Source organism: Scyliorhinus canicula, chromosome 19 (assembly GCF_902713615.1).
Source record: "Scyliorhinus canicula chromosome 19, sScyCan1.1, whole genome shotgun sequence".
Lineage (NCBI taxonomy): Eukaryota > Metazoa > Chordata > Chondrichthyes > Carcharhiniformes > Scyliorhinidae > Scyliorhinus > Scyliorhinus canicula.
Window position 1 is genome coordinate 48,612,166 of NC_052164.1, and position 23,109 is coordinate 48,635,274.

Genomic DNA, 23,109 nt, shown 5'->3' on the forward strand with positions numbered 1-23,109 from the left:
GGGGGTTGGGGGGGGTGGGTCGGGGTAGGGGGGGGGGGTCGGGGTAGGGGTGGGGGGTTGGGGTAGGGGTGGGTGGTCGGGGTCGGGGTAGGGGTGGGGGGGTTGTTGGGGGTGGGGGGGGGTTGTTGGGGGTCGGAGGGTGTTGGGAAGAGAGAGGGATAAATCACTTACCTCGAGTGCCGGTGGGTGGGGGCGGGGGGGGGCGGGTGGTTGGGGTGGGGGGGGTTGTTGGGGGTGGGGTGGTGTTGGGAAGAGAGAGAGATAAATCACTTACCTCGAGTGCCGGTGGGTTGGGGGGGAGGGTTTGTGAAGAGAGAGAGTGAAATCACTTACATCGCGTGCCGGGGGGTCGGGGTAGGGGTGGGGGGTCGGGGTAGGGGTGGGTGGTCGGGGTAGGGGTGGGTGGTCGGGGTAGGGGTAGGGGTGGGGGGTAGGGGTGGGGGGGGGTAGCCATCTAAGATGGACACTGGGCTACAAAATGGAGAACTGCTAAGACTGCAGGGAAAACAGTCATAGTGAGGACACACAGCTTGGAGAGAGGCACGCAGCACAATATACTCGCCATTTTAAAAACAACAAGGCATTCACATCTATTCCAGCCGTGTTGGTTGCGGACTCTGCCACCCCTACCCCCTACCCCCCACCCACCCCAGCCCTTACCCCCTACAAAATGGAGAACTGCTAAGACTGCAGGGAAAACAGTCATAGTGAGGACACACAGAAGACTGTTTTGCATTCTGCACATACAGAAACCAGTTTCTAGCCAGGTGCAGAGTTTCAGCCAAAGGTGCAAATGGGAAACAGATCTGCATAGTAATGAGGTGATCCAGATCCAGACCCCGGACAATAGAAACATTTAAGTATCAATGGATATTTTTCCATAGACGCCCAGACAGAATGGCGCCAAAGCAACCAACACAAAGAGCCGTAGGGACAGCCCCACCCATCGAGGAACGACCCTAAGATTGGGGAGTTTGAAAGATATCGATTGGGAAAGACCCAATCGATACCTAGCAGGTGAAAGAACCCGCCCCAAGGGGCACGGACTTCTAGGACCAATAAGAGTAGGTCCCGTACATGGTTCGGTCTGTTGTTTTGCTCCGGCCCAGACCTGTTACATCGCATCCTGACTCCAGTTTCATCACCGGCCGTTGAGCCTCAGCCATCGAACTGTAAGTGCCAACACAACGATCGCTACGTGATCCAGACCTTGCTAGCCTTGACAACTTTGCGAATCGGAAAGTTACAGACCAAGAATGGGACGAAGGTCTTGCTCCCTGACCTTGCCTGCTCCTGTCTAGATAAGTATTTAGTTGTTTAGTATTAGAAGTAAGTTAGTCTCTTTAGCGTATGCATGTGTATTTATTATATTTGTTATAATAAACACCAATCGTTTGGACTTACTAATCGGTGTACGGATTTATTACTTTGAACCTGACCTTGATATACTTGTGACGGTGTCTCAATACGGCACCTGGCGACTCCGAGCATAATTACACATACAGAGCCATAGTAGTGTTAAGCACACGGCCTTTAAACGGAGGCGTGTTAATCACACTCCAGTAAAACGAGCAACAGGGGGGTTGGGGAACTCAAGGTTCTGCAAGATGGCATAATTAAGTTCAAACATTTGGAGTAATAAATAATGAGGATCACCAAGAGTGCAGCAAATTTTTTTTTCTCTCTCTCTCAGATAGGCATGCAGCACAATATACTCGCCATTTTAAAAACAACAAGGCATTCACATCTATTCCAGCCGTGTTGGTTGCGGACTCTGCCACCCCTACCCCCTACCCACCCCAGCCCTTACCCCCCTACCACCCCTACCCCCCTACCACCCCTACCCCCCTACCACCCCCCCCAATGCCGGGCGGCGTTGATGATGTCGCCCGACGTCAACCGACGCGCCACGTCCGCAGCGGGTGAAACTGAAGCGTACAGCGTCACTCCACTGCTGGCCCTTTCGGGACGGGAGATTTCGGGCTGATAGGCGGGCCCCGACGCCTGAGTCACCAGCGCCGTTTTTGCCCGCCGGTCAAGGGCGTCACGATGGACTTCGGTGAATTTCGCCCGATATGTGAAGAAATCAGTTCAGTCTATAGAATAGAACAGTACAGCACAGAACAGGCCCTTCGGCCCTCAATGTTGTGCCGAGCCATGATCACCCTAGTCAAACCCACGTATCCACCCTATACCCGTAACCCAACAACTCCCCCTCCTTAACCTTACTTTTATTAGGACACTACGGGCAATTTAGCATGGCCGATCCACCTAACCCGCACATCTTTGGACTGTGGGAGGAAACCGGAGCACCCGGAGGAAACCCACGCACACAGGGGGAGGACGTGCAGACTCCACACAGACAGTGACCCAGCCGGGAATCGAACCTGGGACCCTGGAGCTGTGAAGCATTTATGCTAACCACCATGCTACCCTGCTGCCCTATGAGGGTAATGCAGGAGTCGGGTAACAGCGGGGAAGAAGCTGTTTTTGAACCTGTTAGCATGTGTTCTCAGCCTTTTGTATCTCCTGCATGATGGAAGAAGTTGGAAGAAAGAATAACCTGGGTGGGAGGAGTCTTTGATTATACTGCCCGCTTTTCCAAGGCAGCAGGAGGTGTAGAGTCAATGGATGGGAGGCGGGTTCACGTGATGGACTAGGCTGTGCTCATGACTCTGTAGTTTCCTATGGTCTTGGGTCGAGCAGTTGCCATACCAGGCTGTGTTGCAGCCAGATAGGGTGCTTTCTATGGTGGATCTGCAAAAAGTGGTAAGAGTCAACGTGGGCTGAATTTCCTTAGTTTCCTGAGGGTGGATCGGCGCTGTTATGTTTTCTTGGTCGCAGCATCATCATGGGTGGACCAGGACAGATTGTTGGTGATGTGCACACCTAGGAATTTGAAGCTGTCAACCATCTCCACCTCAGCAACGCTGATGCAGATAAGGGTGTGGACGATACTTTGCTTCCTAAAGTCAATGACCATCTCTTTAATTTTACTGACTTTGAGGGAGAGATTGTGTTGTTACACCAAGCCACCAGGTTCTCTATCTTTCTCCTGTACTCTGACTCATCGTTGTTTGAGATCCAACCCACTACGGTCGTGTCATCAGCAAATGTAGATGGAGTGGGAGCCAGATTTTGCGATACAGTCAAAGAACAAAGAAAAGTACAGCACAGGAACAGGCCCTTCGGCCCTCCAAGCCTGTGCCAACCATGCTGCCCATCCAAACTAAAATATTCTACACTTCCTGGGTCCATATCCCTCTATTCCCATCCTATTCATGTATTTGTCAAGATGCCCCTTAAATGTCACTATTGTCCCTGCTTCCACCACCTCCTCCGGCAGTGAGTTCCAGGCACCCACTTCCCTCTGCGTAAAAAACTTGCCTCGTACATCTCCTCTAAACCTTGCCACTTGCACCTGAAACCTATGCCCCCTAGTAATTGACCCCTCTACCTTGGGAAAAAGTCTCTGACGATCCACTCTGTCAATGCCGCTCATAATTTTGTAGACCTCTATCAGATCACACCTCAACCTCTGTCATTCCAGTGAGAACAAATCGAGTTTATTCAACCGCTCCTCATAGCTAATGCCCTCCATACCAGGCAACATCCTGGTAAATCTCTTCTGCACCCTCTCTAAAGCTTCCACATCCTTCTGTTAGTGTGGCGACCAGAATTGAACACTATACTCCAAGTGTGGCCTAACTAAGGTTCTGTACAGCTGCAACATGACTTGCCAATCCTTATACTCAATGCCCCGGCCAATGAAGGCAAGCATGCCGTATGCCTTCTTGACTACCTTCTCCAACTGTGTTGCCCCTTTCAGTGACCTGTGGACATGTACACCTAGATCTCTCTGACTGTCAATACTCTTGAGGGTTCTACCATTCACTGCACATTCCCTACCTGCATTAGACTTTCCAAAATACATTACCTCACACTTGTTCGGTTTAAACTCCATCTTGCATCTCTCTGCCCAAGTCTCCAAACGATCTAAATTCTGCTGTATTCTCTGACAGTCCTCATCGCTATCCGCAATTCCACCAACCTTTGTGTCGTCTGCAAACTTACTAATCAGACCAGTTACATTTTCCTCCTAATCATTTATATATACTACGAACAACAAAGGTCTCAGCACTGATCCCTGCGGAACACCACTAGTCAAAGCCCTCATACACCATCAATAACAGACGACAAGTGATAAACGTAACTGAGGCTTTAATACATTAAACAGCTCCTGCCTCTGGACGCGAACTGGGACCGGAGGCGGAGACTTGCCACTGTTATACAGAAGCCTGAAGGGAGGAGCCGCAGGCGGAGCCAGCCTGAACAAGCCCAGGTATGTACAATACAGCACAGTGATAACAAAATAAGGTGGTTTACCACACCCTCCATTCAGAAAAGCACCCTTCCATTGCTACTCTCTGCCTTCTATGACCTAGCCACTTCTGTATCCACCTTGCCAGCTCACCCCTGATCCCGTGTGACTTCACCTTTTGTACCAGTCTACCATGAAGGACCTTGTCCAAGGCCTTACTGAAGTCCATATAGACAACATCCACTGCCCTACCTGCATCAATCTTTGTGACCTCTTCGAAAAACTCTATCAAGTTAGTGAGACACGACCTCCCCTTCACAAAACCATGCTGCCTCTCACTAATACGTCCATTTGCTTCCAAATGGGAGTAGATCCTGTCTCAAAGAATTCTCTCCAGTAATTTCCCTACCACTGACATAAGGCTCACCGGCCTGAAGTTCCCTGGATTATCCTTGCTACCCTTCTTAAACAAAGGAACAACATTGGCTATTCTCCAGTCCTCTGGGACATCACCTGAAGACACTGAGGATCCAAAGATTTCTGTCAAGGCCTCAGCAATTTCCTCTCTAGCCTCCTTCAGTATTCTGGATCAGGCCCTGGGGACTTAACTACCTTAATATTTTTCAAGATGCCCAACACCTCGGGCGGGATTCTCCAACCCCCTGCTGGGTCGGAGAATCGCCGGGAGGGGGGGTGGGCGGCGTGAATCCCGCCCCCGCCGGCTGCCGAATTCTCTGGCGCCGGAGATTTGGCGGGGGCGGGAATCGCACCGTACCGGTCGGCGGGCGCTGGCAGCAGCCCCCGCCCCCGGCGATTCTCCGGCCCACTTTGGGCCGAGTGGCTGCCCATTTTTTGCCGGTTCCGCTGGCGTAAATTAGAGTACATCCTTACCGGCAGCACCTGCCGATGCGAGCGCCCTCCGGGGTCCTCGGTTGGGGGGGGGGGGGGGGGGGGGATCTGGCCCCGGGATGTGATCCTACGGTGGCCTGGCCCGCGATCGGGGCCCACCGATCGGTTGGGCCTGCGCCGTGCAGGCACTCTATTCCTCCGCGTTGGCTGCTCTGACGTGGAGATGAACCCCCCCTGCACATGCACTGGGATGACGCCTGCACACGCTGGTGCTCCCACGCACGCGCCAACTTGCTTCGGCACTGGTTGGCATGGCGCCACGCCCCTTCCCCGCCAACAGGCGGCACGCAAACCACTCCGGGGCCGGCCGAGCCCCTGAAGGTGGGGAGTATTTTGCACCTTTGGGGCGGCCCGACGCCGGAGTGGTTCACGCCACCCCTCGGCGCCGGGACCCCGCTCGCCAGGTATGGAAGGATCCCACCCCTCGTCTTTTTGGATCTCAATCTGACCCAGGCTATCTACACACCATTCTCTAGACTCAACGTCCACCAATTCCTTCTCTTTGGTGAATACTGGTGTCGTGTGTGTGTGTATAGGGTGAATTGCAGGAGGCTAAGTACGCAGCCTTGCGGGCCCCCGGTGTGGACTATTGTGGAGGAGGTGTTGTTGTTTATCCTTACTGATTGTGGTCTATGGGTCAGGAAGTCGAGGATGCAGTTGCAGAAGGAGCAGTCAAGTCCTAGATTTTGGAGTTTTTATAAGAGCTTGGCTGTGATTATGGTGTTGAAGGCAGAGCTGTACTCAATGAATAGGAGTCTGATGTAGGAGTCCGTGTTCTCGAGAAGCTCAGGGATGAGTGTCGGGCCAAGGAAATAGCATCCACAGTGGACCAGCTGTGGCGGTATGCGAATTGCAGTGGATTAAGGCATTCTGGGAGTAGTATGGAGTTGATGTGTCTCATTGTCAACCTCTAGAAGCACTTCATAATGCTAGATGTCAAGGCTACTGGACAGTAGTCGTTGAGGCACATTGTCTCGTTCTTCTTTCTGCAGTCCATGTGGTGTAGGTACATTCGCAGTGCTGTTAGGGAGAGAGTTCCAGGATTGTGACCCAGCGACTGTAAAGGAACTGCAATATATTTCCAAATGAAGATAATGTGGGGCTTGGAAGGTGACCCATGGGTGGTGATGTTCACTTGAGCCTACTGCCCTTGTCCTTCTCGATGGTAAAGGTTGTGCATTGGATGGGCTGTCAATGGTGTTTTGGGCAAATGGCTGCAGTGCATCTTGTAGATGGTACACACTGCTGCTGCTGTGTGCCAGTGTGGTGGGAGTCAATGCTTAAGGTAGTGGATGGGGTGCAGATCCAGGAACATTGGGAGCATTTCATCATATTCCTGGCTTCTGCCCTGTAGATGTTGGACAGGTTTGGGGAGTCAGGAAGTGAATTCCAGAAATTCCAGCCACTGATCTGATCTTGCACTCACAGTACTTCTATGGTTGACCTGATGAAGTTTCTGTTCAATGGCAACTCTCATATTCCGAACCATATGAACTGTGGGAACAGTTGACAAAATGCTTGGCAAAATGTATATGGGGCAACAAAGCGATTTAGGGAGGAAATTCCATAGCTTAGCACCTGGGTAGCTGAGGATGTAGTGACTAGTGGTAGGAGCAATTAAAATCAAGGAAATATATGACACCAGGAGGTCATTCAGAGGGTGCAATAAATACATGATCAACCAACCAGCCAAGAAACCAACCTACCTAGCAACCAGCCAATTGTCCAACAACTAACCAAACAATGAACCAACCGACCTACAAAACTACTAGACATGTGGTCAACCAATCAACAAACCATTAACCGACCAACAGGTTATCTTACCACCCAATCAATGAATGAACATAACTACCAACCAAACAATTATCCATGCACCAACCATCCTACTTATCGATCAGCCAAATATCATATTAACCCAGCTAACTGTCCTCCATGAATCAATTAGACGAAAGAAAAATAAGAAAAGTAGTGATCAATGAATGAAAAAAATAACTACCAAACAAAAGTTTAAAGTTAAATGCCAGATATTTCTGATCCTGCCCAATATGGTAGATCAGGTAAATGTTGTGCGCAATTCTACCACCACGGTGCGCTTGGCGTGGACCTAGATACACCGGGTGATTTGCAGCAAAGGCCAATATTGAAATTTGCTCCGAGTGCAAAGTATTTTGCAATCCATCTAACATGCTCCCAATGCCGAGATCCGGATCTCTCCCAAAAATGGTGAAAAGCTTTATTAAGCCTAATTTGCAGTCATTTCAATCTCTTAGCAAGATTAAAGCTGAATGCAGCGGCCTCCCAGGATACATCATACTCCCCAGTGAGAAGTCACGAGCGCTTTGTTTAGTACTTCACTACAAAAACGTGAAACTGGCACTGGGGAAGTGAGGAGGTAAGTAGCCCTTTAAAATTACCCGTATGCAGCTCAAGATCACCGGAGCTGTTGCCCCAGTGTTCAGACGGACTGGAGTTATCCAGGGAGGGGATAGAGAAGTCCATTGGGGTGAGGGGCTTTGTATCTGTGAAGCCTTTAAGCCATCCTTAAACATTGTGGAGACCCATAACAGGGGGAACCACAACTGCAGCTTGTCTGTCCCACCAACCTCTCCCAGGACAGAGCCCTGTTCTTGGTTTTATGCTGAAGGTCACTTTAACTCCCTTTGACTGTGAGCAGCCTCTAACTTCACAGCTGAAGGCTATTTCAAATAAGGAATTGGTCTTGTTAGTTGTGATAGCACTTCATTTTCCTCGAAGGAAAATACACCATGTCTGAGAGGATGATGAGTGGACTGGATGTCCAGCAATCTTTGATGTTTGAACAGTGCGCCTATACTCTAGGAGCATCGTAAGAAGTCTTACAACACCAGGTTAAAGTCCAACAGGTTTGTTTCAAACACAAGCTTTCGGAGCACTGCTCCTTCCTCAGCATCAGCACCTCAGATCAAGCTGCCAAGAATCAAACATTGAAGAGCAAGGCTTCACGATTCAGGATCCTCTCGCAGCCAAAGGTTAAGTGTCTGGATGAGCAAAGGATTGCTGAGCACATTCTCCCTAATGTTGCTGCCAGAGATCTGGGGCCGAGGGGCTCCTGATATGGGTGGCAGCGAGTGCACAGAGCGAGGTTTGCCAGCATAACTCTATGGTCCTCTGGATGGCACTCTGAGAGAAGACAGGACAGTGATGGTAAGGATGGGGGAGGCCTAGGATGTTTGAGGTTCCCGTTATGAAAGACAAAACTGATTGTCGGTCTTTCTTCTTCTTCAATTCCTTCCAGATACAAATATATTTGCTGGTGTAGATCCCTTCCAGGCTGCCCTTGCTGTGCTTCTCAAAGATGGCAGCAAGGTAATTGCATTATAGAGGTGGCACCACATGTTCAGGGGGCTGCTGCACACCCTGAATACCTGGCCGTTCATCAGGCTGAGGAGGGGGCCAGAAAGGGAGTCCAGCGGCATGCTAAGGTGTACAGGAATCATTGGTCATGCAAGGAGCTGATGGACAGCACATGCCACAGAAGACTGCCTCTCAACAGAAAGACAGTGCGGCACCTGTGCCACGTCCTCTTGGACATGGCACATTGTGGAAGAGGAGGACACCCACTTTCATGCTTGTGCCCTATCATTTGCATTAGCTCCAGGATAACTTTGTCCAGAGGTTCGGCATCTGGCTGGAACCCAGCTGAGTCCTGGGACCTAGCTGACCTCTGACCGCTATCTCCCTTGGACCTGCCTCCACCTGATGTACATCAGCAACCATGTTGCTCACCAGATTGTACCCCCGAAGCCTGCCCACTAATGTCACCTCCTGAGGTGTGCATCTCTGCGTTGGTGGAGGGTACGGGTGATAGCTCTCCTCCGAGATGTTCTCCTGGGTGGTGTGGAGGGGGGGGTACAACTTCAGATGGCCCCGTCCCATCAGATGGAGACCCTGCGAGGCAATGAACATGCGGTCTGTGAGAGGGAAGGATCAATTTGTGGTACATGAACCACTTACTTCAGACAGATCATCTGTGTGAAGGGGCAATGGATCCTCACCTCTCTGGTGCAGGCTGATCTCGCTGTCGGAAACTGCTCTCTCCTCAGGCAATCCCACATTCTCCAGGATCTGTTTCTCCGGGCCTGTGCAGGGACAAAGAGAGGGCATTGTGAGATGTAAGCTTGATGGGTTAGTGGGGGGGGGGGGGGGAACAGGTTATATAGCAGATGGAATGTGTGGACACTGCACCTGGACATGAAGGGATTGTGCTGATGGGTGCCAGGGGTTTCTGAGGAACAAGCTTGAAGATCGGATGTTGGGAGGATGCGAGATGTCAGCCAGTGGATTGGGGAGAGGAGGGAGGAGCGGTTGGGAATTTGAGGGGTGGAGGTGGAACCGATGCCAGGGGATAGGTGTTAACTTAGTGTTAACTTAGCCTTGCAGCTCGTTGGAGGTTGTTCCCCTTCTTCAGAAATTGGCAGTCTTCCTAGTCATGCTGCCCACAATGGCAGCTGATGCCACTGCATGCCAGGCGGCATTGCTAACCCTGCTGCTGGTTCGGGGGAACAGGGTGCTCCACTTCTCATCCACCATATTGAGAAGCCTGGGCAGGTCAGCATTCCCTGAACAATGAGCAGGTTTCCATGCTGCCATCCGTATGTCTTTACTGTGTTACGACACCCTGGGCTAGTGCACGGTCAATTTCAGCCCCAGGGGCTCCAGAGTCCCAACACAAGTGAATTAACCAATAATTCACATATAGTTTCTGAGATCTTTGACCCCTGACTGCTCCAATGACTTCCAGGCACCAGATTTGTGAGTGAAACACAATTGCTTATTTATATCAACAATAGAGATAAGATGCGCAATGGTTATAATAGAATAACAGCCAACTAATTTACTTGTGTGCCTTTTACCATCCCAATCTTTACCTAAGCATACACAAGACATACACATGCGGGGGTAGGGGGTGAGGTATAAAAGGGGATGGGGTCCCAGGTTCGATTCCCGGCTGGGTCACTGTCTGTGCGGAGTCGGCACATCCTCCCCGTGTGTGCGTGGGTTTCCTCCGGGTGCTCCGGTTTCCTCCCACAGTCCAAAGATGTGCGGGTTAGGTGGATTGGCTATGCTAAATTGCCCTTAGTGTCCTAAAAAATAAGGTTAATGGGGGGGGGGGGGTTGTTGGGTTACTGGTATAGGGTGGATACCTTGACTTGAGTAGGGTGATCATTGCTCGGCACAACATCGAGGGCCGAAGGGCCTGTTCTGTGCTGTTCTATGTTCTATGTTCTATGAATGTGAGATGAAAGATGAGTGCACTCCCTTCGGATGTTGAAGTTGTTTTTCAGCTGTCTGCCCTTCCAGGACATGGAGTGATTGAGAGCTACCGGTGGGTTGGCACGAGGATCTTCTGGCTGGAACATTCAGTCTGAAACCCAGACTGTGGGATTCCCTCTGGAGAGTCACTTTAACTCTAATCTCTTATTAACCTGGGCCTTCACTCAGAAGATCTACCTCAGGCCTGTGTAATTCGTATCTGTTTCCAACTCCACAGAATGTCCACTATTTACTGAGTACCTCGTACGAGATTTCAAAGAGCATTCTTTGAGCAACTAGCCCCAGCTGCAGCTATTGCTGGACTGAACTTCCTTACAGTTCAATCTGACCGCAGAAACAGAAAGGTCTTTGCTTTGAACCTTTAGACAGGGTCCATCAGGTAAGAGATTGAGAGATTTACCCCTTTTTGGGAAGAGAGAAATTCAAAAGAGCCTCCTTCAGCTCTGAGTTCAAAACAAAACTAAACGCGAGACAAAGTCTCCCTGTCCTTGACAGAACATTCCGGAACAGTCAGCACCAATCAGCATTGACTATCAGCTGAGAGCTCGGCAAAGTAAGCAGCTCATTGGCCGACAGCTAAGTCCATCTAGATTCCTATTGTTTTAAATTAAAAGGGGAATTCCATCTTAAAGGTGTCAGTCCCAATAATTGTCCACGTACAAAAATTATAAAAGCCAAAACAAAAGAAAATAACGGGAACAAACAAGGGAAAAACAAGGGTTAAATAGGAGGGTTAGTACAACTGGGAGTGAGTGACGTGGGCACGTTTAAAAGCAGCTCCTCTTTGTTAGTGTTGAGCAGCTGAGATGCGTGTCGGATGAATCAGACAGCAAGGGAGCCAGATATGGCAAGATTCACGGGGTCTTTTTTGGAATAACGTGCAGGTGAATACAAGTCACGACCTTACCATTTCAGTTGACATGAAACACCATGCCAAACTCATCAAAATAACATTTTGAAATTTTTTGAGTGAATCGAGGCAGAGCAGTGGCACCACGATTGGCTCTGATGTTCAGAAGGGAGGGTCAAAACGCAGAAAGGCAATAGTCATAGGGGACTCTATAGTCAGGGGCACGGATAGGCACTTCTGTGGACATGAAAGAGACTCCAGGGTGGTATGTTGCCCTCTGGTGCCAAAGTCCAGGATGTCTCTGAGCGGGTAGCGGGCATCCTGAAGGGGGAGGGCAAACAGGCAGAGGTCATTGTATATATTGGTACTAACGACACAGGCAGGAAGGGGCATGAGGTCCTGCAGCAGGAGTTCAGGGAGCTAGGCAGAAAGTTAAAAAACAGGACCTCTAGGGTTGTAATCTCAGGATTACTCCCTGTGTCACGTTCCAGTGAGGCTAGAAATAGGAAGATAGAGCAGCTAAATACGTGGCTAAACAGCTGGTCTAGGAGGGAGTGTTGCAGTTATCTGGACCACTGGGAGCTCTTCCGGGGCAGGTGTGACCTGTTGGGGAGGGTTTAAACTAATGTGGCAGGGGGATGGGAACCAATGCTGGAAGTTGGAAGGTAGTAAAACAGGGACAGAAACAAAAGGAAGTAAGGGGAAAAGTGCAAGGCAGAGAAGACATAGTCAGAAATCCATAAGGGCGACAGTACAAGGTACAGTGACTGAGGGGAGCACAGTGAATAGGCCCAGTAATAACAAAAGGAATAAAACTGGAGATGTTAAGATTCAAAACAGAGGTAAAAAAACCAACATAAGTGTACTTTACCTGAATGCTCGTAGTATTCGGAATAAAGTAAATGAGTTGGTGGCACAAATCATCGTAAATGACTATGATTTAGTGGCCATTACTGAAACATGGTTAAAGGATGGTCACGACTGGGAGTTAAATATCCGAGGGTATCAAACTATTCGGAAGGACAGAGTGGATGGTAAGGGAGGTGGTGTTGCTCTGTTATTTAAGGATGACATCCGGGCAATAGTAAGGGATGACATCGGTGCTATGGAGGATAAGGTTGAATCCATTTGGGTGGAAATCAGGAATAGTAAGGCGAAAAAGTCACTGATAGGAGTAGTCTATCGGCCACCAAATAGTAACGAGATGGTGGGGCAGGCAATAAACAAAGAAATAACTGATGCATGTAGAAATGGTACAGCAGTTATCATGGGGGATTTTAATCTACATGTCGATTGGTTTAACCAGGTGGGTCAAGGCAATCGTGAGGAGGAGTTTATAGAATGTATCCGCGATAGTTTCCTAGAACAGTATGTAATGGAACCTACGAGGGAACAAGCGGTCCTAGATCTTGTCCTGTGTAATGAGACAGGATTGATTCATGATCTCATAGTTAGGGATCCTCTCGGAAGGAGCGATCACAATATGGTGAAATTTAAAATACAGATGGAGGGTGAGAAAGTGAAATCAAATACTAGTGTTTTGTGTTTAAACAAAGGAGATTACAAGGGGATGAGAGAAGAACTAGCTAAGGTAGACTGGGAGCTAAGACTTTATGGTAGAACAGTTGAGGAACAGTGGAGAACCTTCCAAGCGATTTTTCACAGTGCTCAGCAAAGGTACCAACAAAAAGGAAGGACGGAAGAAAGAGGGAAAATCGACCGTGGATATCTAAGGAAATAAGGGAGAGTATCAAATTGAAGGAAAAAGCATATAAAGTGGCAAAGATTGGTGGGAGATTAGAGGACTGGGAAATCTTTAGGGGGCAACAGAAAGCTACTAAAAAAGCTATAAAGAAGAGTAAGATAGAGTATGAGAGTAAACTTGCTCAGAATATAAAAACAGACAGTAAAAGTTTTTACAAATATATAAGACAAAAAAGAGTGGCTAAGGTAAATATTGGTCCTTTAGAGGATGAGAAGGGAGTTTTAATAATGGGAAATGAGAAAATGGCTGAGGAACTGAACAGGTTTTTTGGGTCGGTCTTCACAGTGGAAGACACAAATAACATGCCAGCGACTGATAGAAATGAGGCTATGACAGGTGAGGACCTTGAGAGGATTGTTATCACTAAGGAGGGAGTGATGGGCAAGCTAATGGGGCTAAAAGTAGACAAGTCTCCTGGCCCTGATGGAATGCATCCCAGAGTGCTAAAAGAGATGGCTAGGGAAATTGCAGATGCACTAGTGATAATTTACCGAAATTCACTAGACTCTGGGGTGGTCCCGGTGGATTGGAAATTAGCAAACGTGACGCCACTGTTTAAAAAAGGAGGTGGGCAGAAAGCAGGAAATTATAGGCCAGTGAGTTTAACTTCGGTAATAGGGAAGATGCTGGAATCTATCATCAAGGAAGAAATTGCAAGGCATCTGGATAGAAATTGTCCCATTGGGCAGACGCAGCATGGGTTCGTTAAAGGCAGGTCATGCCTAACTAATTTAGTGGAATTTTTTGAGGACATTACCAGTGCAGTAGATAACGGGGAGCCGATGGATGTGGTATATCTGGATTTCCAGAAAGCCTTTGACAAGGTGCCACACAAAAGGTTGCTGCAGAAGATAAAGATGCATGGCATTAAGGGTAAAGTAGTAGCATGGATAGAGGATTGGTTAATTAATAGAAAGCAAAGAGTTGGGATAAATGGGTGTTTCTCTGGTTGGCAATCAGTAGCTAGTGGTGTCCCTCAGGGATCTGTGTTGGGCCCACAATTGTTCACAATTTACATAGATGATTTGGAGTTGGGGACCAAGGGCAATGTGTCCAGGTTTGCAGATGACACTAAGATGAGTGGTAAAGCGAAAAGTGCAGAGGATACTGGAAGTCTGCAGAGGGATTTGGATAGGTTAAGTGAATGGGCTCGGGTCTGGCAGATGGAATACAATGTTGACAAATGTGAGGTTATCCATTTTGGTAGGAATAACAGCAAACGGGATTATTATTTAAACGATAAAATATTAAAGCATGCCGCTGTTCAGAGAGACTTGGGTGTGCTAGTGCATGAGTCACAGAAGGTTGGTTTACAAGTGCAACAGGTGATTAAGAAGGCAAATGGAATTTTGTCCTTCCTTGCTAGAGGGATGGAGTTTAAGACTAGGGAGGTTATGTTGCAATTGTATAAGGTGTTAGTGCGGCCACACCTGGAGTATTGTGTTCAGTTTTGGTCTCCTTACTTGAGAAAGGACGTACTGGCACTGGAGGGTGTGCAGAGGAGATTCACTCGGTTAATCCCAGAGCTGAAGGGGTTGGATTATGAGGAGAGGTTGAGTAGACTGGGACTGTACTCGTTGGAATTTAGAAGGATGAGGGGGGATCTTATAGAAACATTTAAAATTATGAAGGGAATAGATAGGATAGATGCGGGCAGGTTGTTTCCACTGGCGGGTGACAGCAGAACTAGGGGGCATAGCCTCAAAATAAGGGGAAGCAGATTTAGGACTGAGTTTAGGAGGAACTTCTTCACCCAAAGGGTTGTGAATCTATGGAATTCCTTGCCCAGTGAAGCAGTTGAGGCTCCTTCATTACATGTTTTTAAGGTAAAGATAGATAGTTTTTTGAAGAATAAAGGGATTAAGGGTTATGGTGTTCGGGACGGAAAGTGGAGCTGAGTCCACAAAAGATCAGCCATGATCTAATTGAATGGCGGAGCAGGCTCGAGGGGCCAGATGGCCTACTCCTGCTCCTAGTTCTTATGTTCTTATGTATAAGAAGGATAGGTTGCATCTAAACTGGAGAGGCATAAATATCCTGGCCGTGAGGTTTGCTAGTGTCACACGGGAGGGTTTAAACTAGTATGGCAGGGGCGTGGGCACCGGAGCAAAACGTCATAAGGTGAAAGCATTGAGGGAGAACTAGAAAATAGGGCCAGTATGGATCTGAGGAAGAGCAGACAGGGAGATGTTGCTGAACACAGCGGATCTGGTGGCCTGAAGTGCATATGTTTTAATGCAAGATGTATTACGGGTAAGGCAGATGAACATAGAGCATGGATTAGTACTTGGAACTATGATGTTGTTGCCATTACAGAGACCTGGTTGAGGGAAGGACATGATTGGCAGCTAAACATTCCAGGATTTAGATGTTTCAGGCGGGATAGAGGGGGATGTAAAAGGGGTGGTGGAGTTGCGCTACTGGTTAGGGAGAATATCACAGCTGTACTACGGGAGGACACCTCAGAGGGCAGTGAAGCTATATGGGTAGAGATCAGGAATAAGAAGGGTGCAGTCACAATGTTGGGGGTTTACTACCGGCCCCCCAACAGCCGGCGGGAGATAGAGGAGCAGATAGGCAGACAGAATTTGGAAAAGAGTAAAAACAACAGGGTTGTTGTCATGGGAGACTTTAATTTCCCCAATATTGACTGGGACTCGCTTAGTGCCAGGGGCTTAGATGGGGCAGAGTTTGTAAGGAGCATCCAGGAAGCCTTCTTAAAACAATATGTAGATTGTCCAACTAGGGAAGGGGCTATACTGAACCTGGTATTGGGGAATGAGCCCAGCCAGGTGGTAGGCTTCTTAAAACAATATGTAGATAGTCCAACTAGGTAAGGGGCTGTACTGGACCTGGTATTGGGGAATGAGCCCGGTCAGGTGGTAGAAGTTTCAGTAGGGAAGCATTTCAGGAACAGTGACCACAATTCAGTAAGTTTTAAAGTGCTGCTGGACAAGGATAAGAGTGGTCCTAGGGTGAATGTGCTAATTTGGGGGAAGGCTAATTATAACAATATTAGGCGGGAACTGAAGAACCTAGATTGGGGGCGGATGTTTGAGGGTAAATCAACATCTGACATGTGGGAGGCTTTCAAGTGTCAGTTGAAAGGAATTCAGGACCAGCATGTTCCTGTGAGGAAGAAGGATAAATACGGCAAATTTCAGGAAACTTGGATAACGAGAGATATTGTAGGCCTCGTCAAAAAGAAAGAGGAGGCATTTGTCAGGGCTAGAAGGCTGGGAACAGATGAAGCCTGTGTGGAATATAAGGAAAGTAGGAAGGAACTTAAGCAAGGAGTCAGGAGGGCTAGAAGGGGTCACGAAAAGTAATTGGCAAATAGGGTTAAAGAAAATCCCAAGGCTTTTTGTACGTACATAAAAAGCAAAAGGGTAGCCAGGGAAAAGATTGGCCCACTGAAGGATAGGCAATGGAATCTATGTGTGAAGCTAGAGGAAATGGGCGAGGTACTAAATTAATACTTTGCATCAGTATTCACCAAAGAGAAGGAATTGGTGGATGTTGAGTCTGGAGAAGGGTGTGTAGATAGCCTGGGTCACATTGAGATCCAAAAAGATGAGGTATTGGGCATCTTAAAAAAATATTAAGGTAGATAAGTCCCCAGGGCCTGATGGGATCTACCCCAGAATACTGAAGGAGGCAAGAGAGGAAATTGCTGAGGCCTTGACAAAAATCTTTGGATCTTCACTGTCTTCAGGTGATGTCCCGAAAGACTGGAGAATAGCCAATGTTGTTCCTTTGTTTAAGAAGGGTAGCAAGGATAATCCAGGGAACTACAGGCTGGTGAGCCTTACATCAGTGGTAGAGAAATTAATGGAGAGAATTCTTCGAGACAGGATCTACTCCCATTTGGAAGCAAATGGATGTATTAGTGAGAGGCGGCATGGTTTTGTGAAGGGGAGGTCATGTCTCACTAACTTGATAGAGTTTTTCGAAGAGGTCACAAAGATGATTGATGCAGGTAGGACAGTGGATGTTGTCTATATGTACTTCAGTAAGGCCTTTGACAAGGTCCCTCATGGTAGACTGGTACAAAAGGTGAAGTCACACGGGATCAGGGGTGAGCTGGCAAGGTGGATACAGAAGTGGCTAGGTCATAGAAGGCAGAGAGTAGCAATGGAAGGGTGCTTTTCTAATTGGAGGGCTGTGACTAGTGGTGTTCCGTAGGGATCAGTGCTGGGACCTTTGCTGTTCGTAGTATATATAAATGATTTGGAGGAAAATGTAACTGGTCTGATTAGTAAGTTTGCAGACGACACAAAGGTTGGTGGAATTGCAGATAGCGATGAGGACTGTCAGAGTATACAGCAGGATTTAGATCGTTTGGAGACTTGGGCGGAGAGATGGCAGATGGAGTTTAATCCGGACAAATGTGAGGTAATGCATTTTGGAAGGTCTAATGCAGGTAGGGAATATACAGTGAATGGTAGAACCCTAAAAAGTATTGAAAGTCAGAGAGATTTGGTGTACAGGTCCACAGGTCACTGAAAGGGGCAACACAAGTGGAGAAGGTAGTCAAGAAGGCATACGGTATGCTTGCCTTAATTGGTCGGGGCATTGAGTATAAGAATTGGCAAATCATGTTGCAGCTGTATAGAAACTTAGTTCGGCCACACTTGGAGTATAGGGTTCAATTCTGGTCGTCACACTACTAGAAGGATGTGGAGGCTTTAGAGAGGGTGCAGATGTGACTTACCAGGATGTTGCCTGGTATGGAGGGCATTAGCTATGAGGAGCGGTTGAATACACTCGGTTTGTTCTCACTGGAATGACAGAGGTTGAGGGGCAACCTGATAGAGGTCTACAAAATGATGAGGGGCATAGACAGAGTGGATAGTCAGAGGCTTTTCCCCAGGGTAGAGGGGTAAATTACTTGGGGGCATAGGTTTAAGGTGCGAGGGGCAAGGTTCAGAGTAGATGTACGAGGCAAGTTTTTTACACAGAGAGTAGTGGGTGTCTGGAACTCGCTGCCGGAGGAGGTGGTAGAAGCAGGGACGATAGTAACATTTAAGGGGCATCTTGACAAATACATGAATAGGATGGGAGTAGAGGGATACGGACCCAGTAAGTGTAGAAGTGTAGTTTAGTCGGGCAGTGTGGTCGGCACGGGCTTGGAGGGCCGAAGGGCCTGTTACTGTGCTATACTTTTCTTTGTTCTTTGTTCTTTGAGCCCTTGGTATGTGACTGCCCCCAGTGTGTATTATAGGATCTGGCTCACCTATGTTTCTGGAATAGAGTTTAGATGCTCCTCTTTTCTCAGGGGTTTATAATTTCTGTCAAACGTTTTGTGGTCACTAACCACAGAGTTTTAGTGACAAGTCAGATTTCCTGTTGGCAAGTATGCTTTTTGGAATGTTAATGAATGACTCAGTTATTGATTGTATCATACTCAATACGGTTTAACCTTAGTAACACTGAATGCTAAGAAAGCAAATGACGCTCTTGAGATGCCGCATTATTTTAATGACAGCAAGTGCATCGGATGACAAAGAGACGTAAAAACGCCTACATTGGAATCTGCCCAGCCAAGCACAGACACCAGTGTTAAACCTGGGGCCAATGCTGGATAAAGTTTCCGAAAATGGAAGTGGAAGCTCGTGGAGACGTGATTCCTTGCATCGCATTTCCCACTGCGGACCAACTAGCTACTATCGGACATGGGAGGACTCTGCCCAAAGAATCAAATCAACAAAATAAAAAAAATGGAGGCAAAAGTGGGGCAGGGCTTCCTCTTAACCAGTGGGAACTTCACTGTATAAAAGCCCTGACCTGGGTCCAGGTCGGGGAAGGTGACCTTTCAGGGTGAAGACAGTTAGTTGTGCGTACCTAAATAAACCTGAGATCATTTTATCCTACCGTGCGTTCCTTTGTCACTTCATTGGATTATACACATACACAGGATGTCAATTAAGCTCATTAACGATTCATATAAAGCCAATTATCTCTGAGCTCTCCAAGATTGAATGGTGGCTCAGGGATTTAACCGGCCTTGCATGGATTTGCAGTTCCTCCAGAAGGCTGCCCAGCAAAACGGTCACATTTCTAATGGCCTATTGGGGGAGGGGGGAAGGGATCTGTGTGTCCCTCATTGAGTACCGCTCTGTGCCAAATTGATGTCCTCATTTTAGGAAGTGGAGCCTCTCTGCCCCTGCATTTCAAACCCCTCACTTGTGACTGCCTCCCGCATAACCCCACCCTTCCCCATTCATTTGCCTCCAGGGACCAGAAAGGATCCCTGGTGAAGACATCAGTGCCTTACCAGTGGCAGCCATTGTTCCTGGGACACTGTCGGTACTGGATTGCCCTCTGATTGGCAGTAGGTCTTGGGGGCGGAGGATTTCACTCCTACTGGGACCTTGAGCAAATGGGAGGCCCAACATTAGCCAGCTAAGTGTCTGATTGCAATTAAATAGCATCATGACTGCTGTACAGAAGTGATGTGGGGCTCCCATTGGTTCTCCTCCATTGCAAGAGGGACCGCAGTCGCAAGAAACAAATTGTGTCCAATAGCCTTTTCACCAGCAGGGGGCATGATTTAATAATGACAGCCTGACAGTACATGAACATTTATCGAAGAGTGAACGTAATATGATCAAGTCCACCATAATGTTTATGTGAGAATGTGAACATGTCCAACAAATCTAGATTTAGGCACACCTGACTTCAGAAAAATGGAACTGAAACCATCCACCGTAAACTAGGCAAATCTGTCAATGGGTAAAATGATAGATGGTTATGAGGTGTTCCAAAACAATTTGCATTGGATACAGAACCAGTTTACACCTCTGCGCATGAAGACTTCTTCTTTCCAAATAAAAGCAGCCACTAAAGAGGTATGAGACAATAACAATTAAAAGAAAAAGCTGCAAAAATGCAGAAAAGGAGGATAATGGCAGCAATCACTTGGGAATACCACCACCTGGAGGTTCCCCTCAAAGTCATTCACCAACCTGATTTGGAAATATATCTCCACTGCCACTGGGTCAAAGTCCTGGAATTCCCTCTCTAACAGCATTGTGGGTGCACCTACACCTCAGACACTGCAACGGTTCAAGGCGGAAGCTCACCATCACCTTCTCAAGGACGATTAGGGATGGGCGATAAATGTTGGCTTAGCCAGCAAAGCCCATATCGCTTGAATGATTAATAAAAAAGCACAGATCCTGATGAATGGGAAAGAGGAGCAAAATCTGACAAGTATGAAAGAAGCTTACAGGCAATTTCAAAATCAACACAGATACTTTCAGAACCATGTGAGGAAAATAGGGTGGGTCAGGAGCAATGCCCTTTAAAACTAATAACTGTGATATTTCCAATTTAAAAAAACTGTTATTAAATGGTGGATTCTTGAACAATTATTTTGCATAGGTCAAGAGGTCAAAATGTTGGAAATTCCAAGGAAACTAATATAGAACTATGGAAACGGGCTGAATTAAATTAATGAAGCGAAAGTAACAGTAATGGAGGAAATAATGAGACCAACGAGAGACAAATCCCTAGTACCAGATGATTTCCGTTGTAACCTCGAGTGCCCAGGTCAGGTGCCGGAAATAAGCTGGTAAACTGGTCCCTTCATGGGGAGATAACTCAGCAAGGTCTATCTTACCTGGGAAAGGCGAATGACCAGGGTGTGGACCTGATTGATCGTGAGCGTGGGAGATTAAAAAAAACCCCTCAAAACAGCTGTCTTAAATATTGGGCCAGAGAGTATTGCGATTATAACAGATTGAACATTGGACAAATTTGCTAAAGCAGCTACTGTGGCATCTTCCCAAGTACTATAGAAGAAGGAAGGTCAAAGAGATATTGACAAAATGTCCACATAATTCCCCTGTTTCAATTGAGTTGCAGCTGACATACTATTCAAATTCAAAATGTTTAAACAGTGTACAGAGTTATAATTTTTAAATTTAGGTGTGTCTGAACCAGACAAACAATCCATAAAAATTCAATTAGCAGTTGGGAATGAAGGCTGAAAATGTCAAGATTAATAGAAAAGCTGAAAGATCCCTGAAAGATAGGGATTAAATTGAAAAACTGGTTCGGAATAAAGTTAAGCTTCCATATTCATTGACGAAAGTTCATTTTGGCATTTCATCAAGTGCTTGCAGAATCCATAGATCATTTTGTCATCAGATGCAGAAGAAAGGGTAATATACTGTGATTATTCAAAGGCAGAGCTAGCAGACAGAATTGCTGAGTTGGAGATCATATCCACTTCCTTGGAAGCATTCCAAAAAGACCTACTCGACAAGTCCAAAATGTAGATCATCAAGGATCACTTAAGGATGAATGTAATTACGAAGGTACTCTCACAGGTTGACAATGCCTATGTACAACCCCAATTGTTGACATACTTATTAGAACACCCAAACCAGCAAAACATGTGGAAAGTGTGGCCTTTGTGTATGTTCCAAGGAATTGTCCAGCTTTCCATCAATTCTGCGCAGTGTGTGGCAGAAAGGGCCATTGGCAGTGGCAGTACACTAAATAAATAATAAATAACCAGAGCAAAATGATGATGTAGCTACAAAGAGCCGTGTACTGATCTAAACAGACTGTACACAATGTGTACCTTCCAGCAACAAAAATGACCCTCCGATATCCCATCACAATCATATACATGTGGTGACTGACAAACCAGAAAATGAAGATGGTGCGCACGACAAGATGAAGAGCGGTGAACATCACTCTTGTGGAAAACATAGGAACCATTGTGCCGCCAAAGTGTTTCCCAAGATTCAAATTATCTGCCCTAATAAAGCTGCTAATGACACGTTATTGGCCAAAATTGGCACGGGGCAACATACTATCCCTGTGGATTCTAAAATATATGAATCCACAATTGTGGAAGGCCATGGTGACACCTCTAACTGTAACATGTTCAGCGTACAGCAATTCCCTAATTCCATGCACAGGGTTCATAGTCTTGAAGCGCAAGTATAATCATTCCACCTGCACGCCACAGATATTCTACATCTTAGAGACTAAAGGCCCAGTAATTGTAAGAATACCGGCAATGGTGTGACCTTGCATTGGTGGCAATCCATTGAATCAGTCAGACATCACAAGGCAGATTAACATCGAAATACTCAGATTTATTAAACAAACGTGGCAGTTTCAAGGGCGGCATTACACTCGCAGGAGAATGCAAGCCCGTCCATTTGATCTGGTTAATTTTGGGTAACACTAAAGCCAACAGCTAGAAGAAGAAACAGCAAGAAATTCCACTTTATATAAACTGCAAAACTATCATTGAAGGCTGGCCTGATTCTATTCAGTATATCCACAAACACACAAGACCATTTTGGACTTATCGGAATGAGAAAGGCATCTTCTGGGGAGTCATCTTTAAAGGCAGGCAGGTCATCATACTGGAATCTTTGTGACCTGATATTTTTCAAAATCATCACACACATGGGCGTCGACCAGGTGAGAAGACTTTTAAGAGAGACAGCCTATTGACTGGATGAACAACAAAATCAAAATTGTCATCAAGCAGTGTGAAACATGCCAAATCAACACAAAGAACTACTGATTCTACGTTAGGCGCAATATACCGGCCACGTTGCGCTCGGACAGGAGTGCCTGGTAAAGCCTCTCGCCATCTTCCCGACAGCCATTAACCCTCTCGAGATCGACCCAGATGTCACAAGGCATTGATACAGGATCCCACCCATAATGGGTGTGACTAAGCCGTGCTTGCTTAAGTCAGTTTTCGACCAAATTCAGCAAGCTCACCGGGATCTACTAGCCTCCTAAGATTTACCGACCTCCGCAGGGAGGCCCCAGCCGGGCCATCAGAGGCCCTTGGATGGTCAGCGACAGGGCAGGGTGGCTCCCTGGCCCTCCCTCTGGAATGTGGGAACCTTGGCATTGCCAGGTTGGCGCTTTGGCACTGCCAAGGTGCATGATTGGCACTGAAAAGCTAGC